Source organism: Prosopis cineraria, unplaced genomic scaffold (assembly GCF_029017545.1).
Source record: "Prosopis cineraria cultivar Desert tree isolate PC_DT_omini unplaced genomic scaffold, ASM2901754v1 PC13, whole genome shotgun sequence".
Classification (NCBI taxonomy): domain Eukaryota; kingdom Viridiplantae; phylum Streptophyta; class Magnoliopsida; order Fabales; family Fabaceae; genus Prosopis; species Prosopis cineraria.
Genome location: NW_026555344.1, coordinates 33,760,564 through 33,778,130, shown reverse-complemented (window position 1 = coordinate 33,778,130; position 17,567 = coordinate 33,760,564).

Genomic DNA, 17,567 nt, shown 5'->3' with positions numbered 1-17,567 from the left:
AAAGCATCCTACCCTTTCTAAAAAGCCCATATAGTCAAGCCCGACCTTAACACTTTCAGGCTTCGGGCTTATTCGAGCTGGCCCAAATACCCAAAACTTTTTAAAAATATTTTTTCTTTATTTTTAAACCAATTTTAATTTTTAAATAATTCTATTAAGTGTAAAATATTATCTTAATTTTAAAAGAATAAAATAAAAAATAACTTATCAGCTTTGTATTTAAGTAGCTTTGTTATTATTTTATTGTATTATGTATAATTTATTCATGAATGTTTCCTTTACTTGTAAATTAATGTCTTAGTTGTTTAAATATTGCTCTTATTATAGTCATATATAAATATTTACATATTTTAATTAAATTATATTATTTTAATTATGATTAAACTGATCTCAATTCAATCATAGTTAGATTACTAACTTAAAATTATTATTTTGATTATTTCAAAGTTTTTAATAACTTTTAGGTAAATTATACTTTTCATTTTTATGAATATAAAAAAAATTGCCATCATTGTGTTATATAAAAAATTATTTAATTATGAGTAAAATATTATTTTTTTGAAATTATTTTTCTTTAACTTTTTATATTGTTTAACTCTTACATAAAAGGGACTCTTACTCTAGTTTACTCTTAATTTTTAACCAAATCTAGCATGGACAATAACCAAGTAATTATTCAAGAATATTATTCTATTTATTATGTTTATCTGGTAGTAGAGTCAGAAATTCGTACATGCCTAAATTTTATTTTTAAAATTATTTTCAATTTTATTTTTACTTTAAAATTAATTCTCTTAATTTATAAAAAATATAAAATTATTTTTTTACATGCAAATGATTTATAGGACTCAAATTTTTTTTAACAAAAATTGGGTCTTAAAATATTAAAATCAATATTGAAATATATTTAAATATTATTTTGAGATATTTTATTAATTAAAAATAATAAAAATATGAAATATAACTATTTTAATTTTTTTAAAAAATAACTACATTAAAACACTTATATATATATGTATATCATATTTTGATATAAAATGATATAAAACTTGAAAAATTAATTAATATTTATCATATTTTATATTTTTTTTAAAAAATTATTTTTTTATTCGGGTATTCGGGCCAAGCCCGAACCCGATCAGGCTTGGCCCAAATTTTCTCGGGTGCCTGAACAATAAAAAAAATAATTTTTTTTCGAGCTTGGCCTTAAATTTTTCGGGCGGGTTTAGCCTGACCCGTCAGACTCGGCCCAAATGACCAGCTCTAGATGAAGGTACCAGTACCACTAGAGTGGAGCAAGCTAAGGTTGATACTGGAGCCTAGAGGTAGAGCTTGGACTATATGTGTGTTTGCTGGCTATTAGCAGTTCAGGTCAGTCGAATGGAGGAAGGAAAACGATGAAATTGAAGGATGAAGATCTCTCGCGAGCCGTGACTCATGTTAGGTGATTCAACTACTGATAAATGCAACTTCCTTCTTTGGTTTAAGGGAGAAATCGACCAGGTGAAAGACAGAGGGAGAACCAGCAAGGCAGTGACAGTGAGCTAGGGCACGGGCGATAGCAACCTTATAGAGTCATGGTCATAGATGAAGAAGATCAAGTCACGTGACTGCTCACAGGTGTTTCATTTGATGAGGGATTGAGGGTTCTAGTTCTTTTTCAATTTAGAAATCAAACGATAAAAAAATATAAATATATACAGGCAGGTACAGGCCACCTAAGGGTTAACTCGTTACCTGCCCATTTATACCTATATGGGTATATACCTACCCATACTCATTTTTCTTCCTCAATAAATGGTTATGGGTTGACTTGTTTTAAAACGGGTCGAGCGGGTTTGGGTAGATTTGTGAGTTTATAGGTATATTGCCCAACCCTAACTCAAACTACAATTTACATGAACATTTATATCTTCCCTCCTAATTCTCTTCTACTCCTTTTCTCACCTTACTTATTCTTCTTGACAACCTACAAGCTACACCTACACACTACTTCTTTTCTCTCACTCATGTCTCACACATGCATCTTTCTTTTCTCTCTTACTTGCTTTACTCTCTTATGCATACTATTAACCTTTAGAATTTCATGTTATTTCATCATATTTTCTTTATATTTTAATCCATTTTTTCTCATTTATATATATTTTATTGCCCAAATTAGGAAAATATGTATTTTACTTTGGGTTTGTGTTCTTAGCTTTAATTTAATATTTTCAACTTAATTTCATATTATTTTGATTTAAGATTTGATTAGATACATTTTTGGAGCTTTTGTTGATATTTTTGGAAGGCTTTTGGATGAAGAAATCAAGTGCAAAAGGGATAAATTTTGTTAATTGTGAAAACAATTTAAAAATACCAAAGTCGTCAAAAAGTTGTGACTTTTATTTGCGACTTTCGCCATTGTTAGAAAAATACTACATTTTATTTATCAGAAATTGGTTAGCTATAACATACATATGCTAAGAGCTCGACCCAGAATACATTTTTCTCACTTTTAGACACGTTTTGAGCTTGGGTGTGCTAGGTTTGGGCATTGAGAGTGCTTGAAGCAAGGGAATAGAGTTTTGAAGACATTTGGAACTCCTTTTTTTTTGTTTTTTTATTCCTCTTCCCTTTCATATCTTGTAATCTAAAATGGGTCCAATTATTTTACATATTTGTAGCTTATGGATGATTATAAGTAGCTAAACTCTTTGTTCTATGATTATTTGGAACCCTTGTATGGATTAACACTAAGTTTTTCCTCTCTTTTTGTGATTAATAATATGTGTGTGTGTGTGTGTGTTTTTTTTTATTTTACTCTTTTCTTAATGCTTCTACATGATTGACCACTATTTAGATATTGGGTTCACTTAATTGATGGTTGAGAGAGCTAGGTTAAGTGTAGAACTTGGGTTTAATAGTGTAAGAACTTGATATTTGCATGTTAAATGGATGGTTTTGCTAGTAAGATAGAGATTTACTTGCTAGTCTTGCATAGCCACATTAGGGTTGGTGTTTAAAATTGAGTTTTATTAATTGTAACAAGAGATTGGGCAATTAATTTAACTAAACACTTGTTCGTGACTTGAGAGAGCTTGTCCAAGTATTTTTAGAACTCTAAGTTAGCATTTATTTTCATTAGAAGCATTTATGAGAGGAGGTAATTTTGTTGTGATGAAATAAAAGTGGGATAAATAATCTTAAGTCCCAATTTGTATTTGAAGTGTGTGAATCAATTGCTTCTTTATTTTCTAGTATTAGTTTGGTTTGCAAAATTAACTTTTTTCTAATTATGTTTAGCTTAACTTAGTTGAACTTACTTAATCTTTTCTTAATGATCATCATTTTTAAACAAATTCTCAAGAGAATGATACTTTACTCATCTTATATTACTTGCTATGATCTGTGCACTTGCGGTGAGCAATACACACTAACTAATACACATACATATTTATAAATGAGATATGTTGGTTAAAGTATTTATCCAACAGTATCTAGAAATTTCACTACTCCACTGCCATTGCCATGCTTTAGAAGAGATGAGAGAAATGTCTAGATTTTTCCTAACAAATATTCTATGCTTGTAACTTCTAGAATGAGATAGTATCATCATAATTTTAGGGGGGGAGAGAGAGGTTGATGATTCTCAACACTCCCCTTCAACAACTACTCTCTTAATCTACATTATTTCTTGTCTTCAGTCTCTCTAATGATTTCTTGAACTAGTCAAAATCAACCTTGTCTTCTTAAGGAAACTCATATGTAACCAACTTCATCTTGTGTTCCAAAACATTCTTGGTACTTGGCTTCCATATCTTTCTAGATCTTTTTAATAGTGATAATAGGTCTTGCTCTCCATCTTCTTGGTCTTCGTCTTCATATTTTTCTTTCATTAAACTTCAAATGCTGAAGTATGATTCAATCACTTTCTCCAAACTAAGTTCTTCCAAATCAGCCACGTCCTTATTTGCCTCTTTATTCTTGGTTACCTTAATGTTATCTTCCTTAACTTCATATGTTTCTTTTGTGATGTAGGACGCTGCTATTTCTTCTATACTAAAATCTTGTATTGCCATTTCTTTTTCAATGGCATTTGAAGCATGAAAATCTCATTCTTCCTTACTATTATTTTTATTATCAAAAGTTATGACATTTCCTTTGGCCCTTCTATACCAACAGTCTTGAGCAAAGTGGCCACCTTTATGTAGTTATAAACTAACTTTTCTTTCAATTATTTTTCCTTTTGTGAATCTTGTCTGTTCATGAACTCCTCCTTGATGTGAGCTTTTATTTAAACTAACTTTTCTTTCAATGATTTTTTCTTTCGTGAATCTTGTCTCTTCATGAACTCCTCCTTGATGTGAGCTTTTATTGTGACATCCTCTATGCCAATCGCTTTGTCACCTTATATCATATCCTTACTTCTTTAAGTTAGAATCCTCTTGTCAATCTCTCCTTTTGTAAAAGAGAGCCTTCTCCTCATCTTTCAAAGAAACTTTGGACATTTGTGTATCCAAAGTTTCTTGATTAACTAAGATACTTTCCAACTTAATTAAACTTGGTTCCTTAGACAAATCTCTCATTGCCATAACTTGGCTATGATATTTTAGGTTTAACCCTATAATAATAATTCTCAGCATTCGTGTATCTATGGCAGGATTCCTGGGATCTAATTTTGACATCTCATTACAAATAGATTTAACTTTTAAAACATACTCACTTACCTACATATCATTTATTGAATCAAGGCAAGCTCATTCTCTAACAACTATAACTTCACATCATTTGCTATTGCAAACAGCTAGGCTAACATATCTTGTGCTCCCTTCGTCATCTTCTCCTCTTTGACATGCCTAATGAACTGTGGCTCAATAGTAACAGCCAATATGTAAAGAGCTTTCTTAGCCTTTTGTTAATCTCTAGAATTTCATATCATTTGAATACATTTTCTTTATATTCTAATATATTTTGGTTCAATTGTATATATGTTGACTGATCAAATTAGGAAAATGTCATTTTGCTTAAGGTTTGCTTACTTTGCTTCTAGTTGATATTTTTAGGCTTAATTTATGTTATTTTGGTTCAAGATTAAGATGGATGCAATTCTAGACCTTCATTGAGGCTTTTAGATCAATAAATTAGATGCAAATGGAATTGTCACGTTAATTAGAGAAGAATGTATAATCGGCCAAAGTCATCACAAAAGTTGTGACTTAATTCTTGACTTTTGCTACAGTGAGCAAAACGTTGCATTTTATTAATCTAAAATTGATTTGGTACGACACATATATGCTACTTGCTCAACCCATAATGCATTCTTCACACTTTGAGATGCAAGTAGAGCTTGATTGTACTAGAGTTTGGGTATTTGAAGAGTTTGGAGCAAAGGATTTGAGTTTTGATGACATTTAGAGCTCCTTTTCTTCTATTTTTCTATTCCTCTTCCCTTTCCTCTCTTATATGCTGATATAGGTTCAAATATTTTGTGTATTTGTAACTTGTGAATCATTTTAAGTAGCTAAACACTTTGCTTTAGAATTATTTGAAACCCTTGTATAGTTTAACACTAATTTTCTCCTCTTTTTTTATGATTAATGATGTGCGCGCGCGCGCTTGTTTATTTTACTCTTGTCTTAATGCTTCTAAGTGTTTAGCCACTATTTAAATGTTGGGTTCACTTAATTGATGTTTGAAAAGGACTAGGTTAAGTGAATTTAGGTAAAATAATGCAAAACTTGAAGAGTGTATGGTGAATAAATAGTTTTGTTAATAAGATAGAGATCTATTTACGAACTTGGCATTGCCACATTTGGTTTGGTGCTTAAAATTGGGTTTTATTAATTGTAACAAGAGATTAGTCAATTAATTTAACTAAACACTTATTCATGACTTGAGAGAGCTAGTTCAAGTATTTTTAGAACTCTAGATTAGCACTTATTATCTTTATTAAAACATTTATGAGAGGAGGTATTTTAGTATTATGAGATGTAAGGGAGATAAATAATCCTAAATCTCAATTTATGTTTGATGTTTAAGAATTAACTGCTTTTCTTTACTTTCTAGTTTTAATTTAATTTGCAAAATCAACTTCACCTAATTATATTTTGCTCAATTTAATTGAATTTACTTAGTCTTTTATTTGATCATTGTTTTTAAACAAATCTCATGGGAACGATACTCTACTCATATTTTATTACTTGTCATGTCCCTTGCACTTGCAGAGAGTACAACATCCTTACTTGCCACTCCTTTAATTTGCTTGAATTTGTTGGGGTTATGTAGCTTCATCTCCATCAATGAGATCTCAAAGATTCTGACCTTTGAGGTGAAGCTCGACTAATGTACTCTACACTTAATAATTTTCATTGGTTAGCATCTCTACTAAACAAGCATTTAATGCCATGTTTGCCATGGCAACCGTGGTAATGCCCAACACTTGCACTAAGCTGATTTGATCCCTAATCGATCTACTTTATAGTCCTAGACTATGTACTAGTAGAACCTCAAGCAAATCTAGACTCCTAGAGTCTTCCACTTGAATACTTAAACTCTACCAACTACTCTCGAGCAGCATAACTATGTCCCAATAGCTCCAACTCTAATATGGCTCTAATACCAAATGTTGGGGTTTGAGGATGGAAGAGAAGAGAGACTAAAGTAAAGATATACTTTTATTATTGACTCAAATTATAATATACACAAACATTTATATCTTCTCTCCTAATTCTCCTCCATTCCCTCTCTCGCCTTACTTTTTCTTCCTACACTATACAGGCTACACCCATACGCTACTTCTTTTCTCTCTTGCTTGCTTCACTCTCTTCTATGCACACTAACTGATATACATTCATATTTATAAGTGACATATGTCTGTTAAAGTATTTATACACTGGTATCTAGAAATTTCACTACTCCACCGCCATTGCCATGATTCCGGAGAGATAAGAGAAGTGTCCAAATATCCTATGCTTGCAACATCTAGAATGAGATATTATCATTGAAAATTTTAGAGAGAGAGAGAGAAGTTAGCAATCCTGTCTTGCATTATAGAACCAAACATATGGAGCTTGATTTGTTCTTTGTCCGTGAGTTTGTGTTACAGAATCAACTCCTTGCTCATCACATTCCTTCTGCACATTAAGTTGCTAATCTGTTTACAAAGCCCCTGTGAAACTCATGATTTGAATGTGTAAAGTCCAAACTCAAGGTTCATCAAGACACCTTGAATTTCTAGGAGGCTACTATAGTATAATTGTAATAACTTAAAAAAATAGTGTAAAATGAATTTATATTAAAGTATTGTGATTTATTTATTTAATTTTGGTACAAATATTATGAGTAAGAGAGAAAACGGTCTCTAGTGATGTGTGCGCTCGTAAATTTCTATCATATCTCCTTTAGTCTGAATCATCTTGGTCCAAGGAAAGAGATTTTTATTTTTCTTCAACTTTAGTTAAAATTACTATAATGCCCTTTTAAAAAAAACTTAATTAATAAATAAATTAAAAAAATATAACAATTGATTCTTTTGTTTGCTCCTCATCTCCATTTTCTCAACCACTCCAGAATGGGGAGGGAGAGAAATTTACTCTCCATTCTTCGTACACCCTCCACCTTCCTTTCTGTTCTATCACTAGTGACTGTGAGTACAGGAGTCTTCCTCTTCATCCTCTTTTGCAACTGATGCTGGCGACCTTCTTACTTTCTTGAGCTGGCTCATGTCTGAACTGGGGAAGAGTAAGAGAAAATTTGTCGCCCTCTTTCTCCTCTTCATAGCTTGCCGTTACCGTAGGTAAATACGGGAGCTCCGTTCATCACTCAAATCGTGAATTCTTCTTGCCTTTATGCTGTTGATTTCCTCTTTTCTTTCCTTAGCTCACTGTTCTTCTCCCTCCTTTGTTGGTAGCATGCTCTAGGTTCTTTAATGTTTTACTATGAAAGTTAGTTCGTTGTTGTAAGAGGTTCAGATTGAGGCTATCTTTCTTCCCCTGTACCACCGTCGTTCTTCTTTTTCCTTTGTCATTGGGTCTCTTATTCCTCATCTTGACTTGCTTCAAGTGCGTTTGACCCTCTCTCTCTTTTTTTTCCTTGTATGTTCTATTTGTGTGTGCGTTTAATGATGGAGATTGTGATTTTTTTTCTAGCCTTGCTGTTCTACATGTTTGAATATGGAGAGAGAAGTTCAAGTAAGTTGACATATTAGTCATTTAAGGACGATGAAGAAGTATGGACTTGAATTTTATTTGAGTTTAATTTGAATTTATACATGAATGAAATTAGGGAAAACTAGACTAATTTAAATATGGATATTGGAGAATTTTGAGAACAATTGTTGGGATGAATGGAAGAATTGAAGCTTGGTATTAGTTAAGATTGGATGTTTGTGAGATATTCAATGAAATAGCTATTGGAAGGAGTTGGCCCATGATGATTAAATATGTGTAATAATTTAATTGTTGTTGTTTAGAAAATTTTTGGAAGGCACTTTTCTTTGATCGAAGTTGGAAGCTTGGTCATTTCAAATACTGATTTAGGACAACTTTTAGTAAAGGAATTGAAAATAAAAAAAACAAAAAAAAACACTTAGTCTTATGGTCTAAATATTGTTTAAAATAAAGGGTATTTGATAAAATGTTTGAAAAGAGGAATTTTGTATTTAAAGTGGCAACATATATGTGATAATTATATTATTGTTGATTAAATAATCTTGAAAGACATTTGTTCTTTGCAATAAAAGTTAAGGTAGAATTTAAAGGTTTTTGGGAGAGATATTTGAGTTGGTAGTTCAAGAACCAAATTGTTATTTGGACATTCATTTGGGATATTTTAGGATGTTTGATGCCATACTAATAAAGATAAAAGTGAAGGTTTTCTTTCTATTATTTATCTAAGTTGCTTTGGATTAAATAGTTTGGATGGTAAAGCATGTTTGAGGAAGTGACAATGGTATTACTTGAATAATAGGAATTTAAGGACAAAGCATTGTTCCTAGAAGATTTGTTTGGAAGTAAGTTATACACTTGGGAGCTCTACAAATAAATGGATAGCATTCCAACTGATTTTTCAATAAAGATTTCCTTTACTACAATAGTACATTTGTTTGCAAAATTGTTTTAGTAACAATGATGTTGTTATTGAATAGTTTGTTTATTAAACTTCTTTATTTTGTGAAATTACCTTTATTAGTTTTAAAATTTTAATTATTAATAAATATAAGTTTGGACTTTGAATATGAGATTTCATTTTATCAAACATTGGATTGATACAGAGAATGATTCATGCAAGTTTGACTTTGAAAATAAAAATTTTATTGTGAAAGTGATGATTTTCTCGCATGTTTGAAAATGAATTTAAAGAGAACTTTACACAGAACACTGGTTGCTAACGACAGTTCCATTAACCCTTGACGCGCCATGGTACACTTAGTTAGCAGGGTGCTTATAGGATGTGCTAGTCTCGTGCGATGGCCAACGCATGTGGAACGGAGGGATGGTTATTTGTGAGCATAGTACTCACGTTTATTTTGTAGCTTCAAGCCACGTTTGGTTAGTAATATCCACGTGTACTATGTGTTCACGTTTGTTTTGTGGCTTCAGCCGCGTTTGGTTATTTACCCTCGTGGACTGTGTGTCCATGTTTGTATTCATGGCATCAGCCGCGTTTGGTTATTTACCCTCGTGGACTATGTGTCTGCATTTGTTTATTGTTCTGATAAGTTTCTAAAATCATGAATTTGATTATTTGTTGATTTTATATTCCATTAGTTTTTATTTAATAAATTTTTATAAACATTTATTTCATTTATATGCTTTCTTGAAATCAAATGATAATAACATTTGTTATGATAATGCAATGGTTTAAGATTTTATTTAAAATTTTATAGAGCTATTTTATTTTGAAGTTTGTTAAATTTTTATGGAAATTGTTGTCTATTTAAATTACATAATTATTTCAAACTTTTCTTTTTATTCATGTTTAATTGTTTATTGTTGGGACGTTATTTACTGGAAAAAGTATTTTTGGTCTCAAATAATGTGAATGGCTTTGGACTCCTAATTGATCATTGAGGGCCATCTTTTGACTTTAAGTGAAGAAGTTAATGACCACCCTCCTTTTGTTGTAAAGATTTAAATATGAAATTTTATTTTGTAAATTTTATTGTAAGAGCTCCACATAACTATAGTTAAAGCCTTTATATGTATATTATGCTTGATTTGTTTGGTAGAAAGAGCATAGCTCCTTGTTGAATGTTATTTGTTACTAAAAGAAAATACTGTTGTAGAAATCTTAAAGTCTTATTTTAAGAATGGTCATGTTAAAATTTTAAAAATAAAATAAAATAAAATACAACATTTTGTTTTTATTATTCATATTGAAAATAGTTCGATATGTTGTTAGATATATTTATGGTTCAGAACTTAGGATTTTTTAACTTAAAGCTTTCGGAATATGAATTTTGTTCCTATATTTTATGCTAGTCATGCCTTATTTTCAGGGTGTGACAATAGTTGTATATACATTATATTTCGCATCAATAAAGCAAGCTTCATTTTGTCTTTTCTCTAAATTTTGACACGGACATCTCTCTTATAGGGCATAGAAATTATGGGTTGAGGTTCTCTATTATGCCATTCTTTAATGCTCATTCTAATACATCAAATTTTCAATTTTTATTTTTTATTTTTCTTTAAATTATTGGCTTCTGTATAAAATAAGAGTCATTTTAATATTTTGATGTCCTAGGTAAAAGAAAAATATCATAATTACACTCTTTTATTTTTTAAAAATCATAAAAAATATAATTTTTTTGCTGTTTCAGGATTTTATGATATTAAAGTATCTCTTATTTCAAGTAGAAGCTAATGATATAAAAAAAATGAAAAATAAATTTTTTTTACCAGTTAAAAATGAAAATAAAAAGTTGGACATTATAAGAGACATTGGAGAAAAGCATATTAGAAGCTTTAGCCTAGAAATTATCAGTCTCGTATAGTATATCATGAAATTCAACTTGAATATCTTGAGAAAGCAATATGAGAAGGAGATCGATGTGTTACAACTTACAATATATTCAAGCAAAATGAATAAAATTAATCTCCAAGTTTCAAATAATTCAAGCAGCTTTTGCGTTCCCTATCAAATATGAATTATACACAATCGCAGCTTATAAAAAGTTTATTAGATATATATATATATGTAAAAATCTGAAACGGATTGAAACAGACAAAAGAACTAATACACGAGAGTTATAGAATTGAAGCCAAAACGTGTTTCATTACCCTTCATTAAGCCAATAAAACATCTAGCATCTACATTTGTAACGTTTTAGTTGATTACCTGTTTTCGTTCAGAGTCCTAACATTATAAATAGGACTCACTTTGTTGTAAGAGAGCTCAGACTAGAAATAAAACTAGAGTTTTTCTCTTTTCATTCGATTTCTGTGCTATTTTGGTATCAGAGCTAGTCCAGAGAGCGAGAGAGTGAGTTACAGTTGAGAAAGTACGCCGGAGGGAAGAGAGATTCAGAGGAGGAGTCCCTGATGTCTTCGCGTTTTGCAATCCAGGCATTTTATCAGAAAACTAACATCACCATCGTGCTCAGGAGGTCCGAAAATATGGAACAGGAGGTTCCCCGTCACCAAAAAACGCCACACGCGCCGCCGTCGAAAGTCCACGTGCCTCGCCGCCGATCCACACGCCGTCACGCGCCATCCGGAGGTTGAAGACGCTGACGTCACCTGCCACGTCAGCAATCTGACCGGTCAACGACAGGTCAGCCCAATAGTGTTTTGCCATGTGTCATCGTCGCCACGTCATTGTACCCAGTTAGCCAAAGTTTCAGAAATTACATTTTCGCCTCAAATCTTTCAGTAATTCCATATTGACCCCAATATTTTCCTAAAATCCATTTTTACTCCTAATCTTTTGGAAAATTACATTTTTACCCCTAATCTGTCCTAAAATTACACATTTGCCCCTTTATTTTACCTAAATTCCATTTTTGACCCCTATATTTTTCATAAATTGCAGTTTGACCCCCTCATTTTTCAAAATTCCTATTTTTTCCCTAGCCTTTCCAAAAATCTCATTCTATCTCTATATCTTTTCAACGTTTCCATTTGTACCCCAATCTTTTTTATATCCCTAGTCTTGACACCTATCCAAAATGCCTCCAAGACATAGATATGTGCACGAGGTTGAGATAGAAGAGATGAGATGTAGGATATGAGAGTTGGAAGCCACTGTGGAATTGCAGCAAACTCTATTAAACAACAACAGAGAAAACTTAGAGGGAGATTCGGGAAGCAGCAGTTCGTTATCCACCGACAACCGCCGCCATCCACGACAACAACAATTCTGCCCTAATGATATCAAGGTCGACGTTCCTGAATTCGAGGGAAGACTCCAGCCAGACGAGTTTGTAGATTGGCTGCAAACTGTTGAACGAGTATTTGAATACAAGGAGATTCCAGATGTGCAGAAAGTCAAAATTGTCGCCCTCAAACTCAATATCCATTTGGTGGGAAAACCTCAGACGGAAGCGAGAACGTAAGGAAAAGTGCAAGATTGAGACCTGGGAGAAAATGAAATGCCAGCTCACCAAGAAATTTCTGCCAGATCATTACCACCAGGATAATTTTATCCAGTTGTAAAATCTTCGATAGAGATCTTTATCTGTAGAAGAATATACTAGAGAGTTTGAACAACTCATGATGAAGTGTGATATTCAGGAGAAGGAGGAGTAAACAATAGCCCGATACCTTGCAGGCTTAAACACAGATATCAATCGTCCAGTCCAGCTTCAAAAATATTGGACCTTGGATGATGTCATCCGTCTAGCCATGCGTGTTGAGAAGCAGATGCCCAAGAGATCCACTTTCCAACCTTCATCCTCTAGGAGTTATCCAGAAGGCCGTAAGGAAGAATTTCAGTAGACCAACTCCTCAAGCAAGCCACAACTTACTGCTATGCGCAAACCACCATCTAATGCTGCCAAGGAATCTAGTTTTAAAGCAATCAAATGCGTTAAATGCCAAGGATTTGGCCACATTGCTGTGGATTGTCCTACTCAAAGGGTTATCACCATTCGAGAAGGATCAGGGTATGAAGCACTTGAAGAAGATGAAGAGGACGTAGAACAAGAAGATAAGGAGGACGCTGAGTTCTACGGTACTGATCCCGTATATGATGAGGAGGTCACACCTGCTGATCAAGGAGAAGTATTAGTGCTTAGACGAAATCTGCATACAACAATAGTCAAAGAAGAACCTTGGCTACGACGCAACATTTTTCACACTCGTTGCACGGCCTAAGGAAAAGTTTGTAATGTCATCATTGACAGTGGAAGCTGTGAAAATGTAGTATCTGACTACGTAGTGGAGAAATTAAAATTGCCAACACAAGATCATCCACAACCTTACAAGCTGCACTGGCTCAACAAAGGGAATGAGGTAAAAGTTTCTAAACAATGTCTTGTGACCTTTTCTATTAGGAATTGATATTGTGATGAAGTTTTATGTGATGTTGTTCCCATGGATGCATGCCACCTTCTCTTGGGGAGGCCATGGCAATATGACCGACATGCTATGCACAACGGGTGAGCGAACACTTATTCTTTTATAAAAGATGGTGTCAAGTTCACACTAACGCCTCTACCACCCAGTGAGATTAGCCAATCTTTAAGGAAATCTAGTGTCTCTAAGCTGTTAGTGTCTTTGTTGACGAAGGAGAAATTCAAGGTGTTAAAATCCAAAGCCCAAATGATGAGCTTTATTCTGGTGCTTGAGGTGGACGACAAGACGGCCAATCCACCTGGAGTCATTCCGCTATTGTCAGAATTTCCAGATGTAATATCTGATGCGATACTACCAGGGTTGCCTCCAATGCAAGACATACAGCATGCCATTAACTTCGTTTCAGGAGCAGTCATTCCTAATAAGCCTGCTTCCAGGATGAGTCCCCAGGAACATGCCGAAGTCCAACGGCAAGTTGAAGAGTTGTTGAAAAAAGGGTTAGTTCGAGAAAGTATCAGCCCTTGTGCTGTACCTGTTCTTCTAGTACCTAAGAAGGATGGAAGTTGGAGAATGTGCATTGACTGTCGAGCTGTCAACAAGATCACTATTAAGTATCAGTTTTCGATACCTCAGCTTGATGATATGCTGGACCAGTTGCATGGTGCCACTACTTTCTCCAAAATTGACCTTCGTAGTGGGTACCATCAAATCAGAATTCAGCCAGGAGATGAATGGAAGACCGCTTTCAAGACCAGAGATGGCTTATATGAGTGGAATGTGATGCGTTTTGGGTTAACAAATGCCCTTAGCACATTTATGCGCCTGATGAATCAGGTATTGAGACCCTTAATTGGTAAATTTATTGTTGTGTACTTTAATGATATTCTTATTTACAGTAAGAATCAAGAGGAGCATTTAGATCACTTGCGGCAAGTTTTGCAAGCCTTGTGTGAATAGAAGCTTTATGCAAATCTCAAGAAGTGCACCTTCCTCACCAGTGAAATTGTGTTCTTAGGTTACATCATTACCGCAGAGGGTGTTCACATTGATCCAAGCAAAGTTGCAGCCATTGACAGCTAGCCAATTCCAAAATCTATCCAGGAGGTTCGAAGCTTCCACGGATTAGCTTCTTTCTATAGGAGGTTCATTCGTAATTTTAGCTCAATTGTTGCACCACTTATAGATTGCACCAAAGAAGAGAAGTTTCAGTAGACAGAGAAAGCTCAGAAAAGCTTTGAGGAGCTTAAGAAGAAGTTAACTGAAGCTCCAATCCTAGCTCTTCCTAACTTTGACTGAGTGTTTGAAGTTAGCTGTGATGCTTCTAACACCGACATTGGTGCTGTCTTAAGCCAAGAGGGCCATCCCATTGCCTTTTCTAATGAGAAGCTCAATGATGCCAAGTTTAGATATTCTACCTATGACAAGGAATTCTATGCCATTGTTCGAGCTCTCCAACATTAGAGTCATTATCTCCTGAATAAAGAGTTCATACTTTTTTCGGATCATGAGGCTCTCAAGTATTTGAATTCCCAGCAGAAAATCAGCCGCAGACATGCTCGTTGGAGTGAACTTTTACAGTCTTATCCATTCCTTATCAAACATAAGGCTGGAACTCTGAATTCTGTAGCTGATGCCCTTAGTCATCGCCATGTGCTATTTACAACACTGCAAACCAAGGTTGTTGGATTTGACCTTGTCAAAGAGTTGTATCAGGATGATCCTGATTTTCGAGGAGTGTGGGAAGTAACTATAAATCAACCTTTCCACCAGTTCTACAGACACGATGGGTTTTTATTTTGAGGTAAAACCCTTTGTATTCCACAGGGTTCCTTGAGAGAAGCCATAATTTGGGAAGCACATGACGGTGGATTAGCTGGACATTTTGGATGAGATAAGACAATTAACCTAGTGAAGGAGAACTTTTACTAGCCTCGACTTGAACGGGATGTCAACAGGCATATACAGAGATGCAAAATTTGTCACTTGGCTAAATCCAAGGGTCAGAATATTGGACTATACATGCCTCTGCCAATTCCAGAAGTACCTTGGGAAGATATAACTATGGATTTTGTTTTGGGTTTACCATGGACTCAGAGGCAAAAAGATTCTGTCATGGTAGTTGTGGATCGTTTCTCAAAATGGCCCATTTCATCCCATGCTAGAAGACCAACGATGCTGTTCAAGTAGCAGACTTGTACTTTAAGGAGATTGTACGTCTTCATGGCATTCCTAAAACTATCACTTTTGACCGTGATGTGAAGTTTCTTACCGACTTTTGGCAGACATTATGGAAGAAGATGGGAACTAAGCTCCAGTTTAGCAGCACTAGTCATCCCTAGACAGACGGTCAAACTGAAGCTATAAATAGGATTCTTGGTAATCTTCTTTGCAGTTTCGTGGGGAAGAATTTGAAGTAGTGGGATCTCATTCTTGCTCAAGTTGAGTTTGCTTATAATAACTCTGTCAACCAAGCAACTGAGAAGTGTCCGTTTGAAGTTGTTTATGGCACTCGTCCCCTTAGTCCACTAGACTTGACCCCTTCACTTGATAAGCAGCAATATAGCTCTGATACTGACTAAAGGGCTAAGGAAATTAAGAAGTTGCATGAGCAAGTTCGCGAGCGAATCCAAAAGCAAAATTTGAGATACAAGGCTCAACGTGACAAGTATCGAAGACAGCAGACTTTTAAGGTAGGAGACTTGGTTTGGATACATCTACGAAAGGAACGATTTCCTAAACAGCCAAACGCCAAGTTGTCCCCAAGAGCTAATGGTCCGTTCAAGATAGTGCAAAGGATCAACAACGACGCTTACAAAGTGGAATTACCTGGTTCTTATGGTGTATCTGCCACCTTCAATGTTGCTGATCTATCCCCTTACATTGACGATAATGCTGAATTTGACTCGAGGGCGAGTTCTGCTGAACCTAAGAAGGATAAAGCGGACTAAAACGGACAAAAGAACTAATACACGAGAGTTACAGAATTGAAGCCAAAACGTGTTTCGTTACCCTTTATTAAGCTAATAAAATGTCTAACATTTACATTTGTAACGTTTTAGCTGATTACCTGTTTTCGTTCAGAGTCCTAACACTATAAATAGGACTCACTTTGTTGTAAGAGAGCTCGGACTAGAAATAAAACTCAGAGTTTTTCTCTTTTCATTCGGTTTCTGTGCCATTTTGGACTCACTTTGTTGTAAGAGAGCTCAGACTAGAAATAAAACTTAGAGTTTTTCTCTTTTCATTCGGTTTCTGTGCCAAAATCATGTGTGTATTTGTAACCTTCTAAAATGAGTGCGTGCGTCCAGGTGAACACTCACAGGAGGCCACAAGGATGTACCTACATTTTAAAGTATTGCCGAATGCCCCACAAATAAAAATCATTTTGCTGTCTACCAAAAAAAAATTTGCTTAATTTTGTATAAATGATTTCCAATAATTTACAATAAAAATATTATTTGTAATTTCTCCCATAAAATATATAAACTATACGTACATGTATGTCCGAGGACGAATCTAGAAAAGAATATATGGGGAGCAAAAATGAAAACTGCTTAAAATATGGGAAGCTAATACTAATTTTCACATTTTTTTTACAAGTAAAATAAAAAAATTCCTAAAATTTTTCAAATGACCAATCAAATTGTGGGGCGCAAGCACGCCCCTTGTCCTCCTACATACGTCACTGTGCATGTCGTCCCCATGTTTTAAAATTTCTGAGTTGTAAGACTCGTAACTATTGCTTATCAAACCAGCCTACAAATCTACTTTTATCTCATTGAATTTTGCAATATCAGAAACTAGTCAAACTTCAACTCTCATTAGTAAATGGTATTTCACTACTAAATAATTCTTGATAAAGGAAAATAAAAATTTTCTTGCAGAAACTTCATATCACAAGTCTATATATATGGTTCTTATTACGATGTTCTATTACAAAATTGATTCAGTAAAATAAACAAGTATATCATAAGTACAAAAACATTCGACATGATCTTTTGTGGGGATTGGCTCTACTTTGCTAGCAGTGCTACCCTACATATGAAGGGTAACAGAAGAAAGACTGAG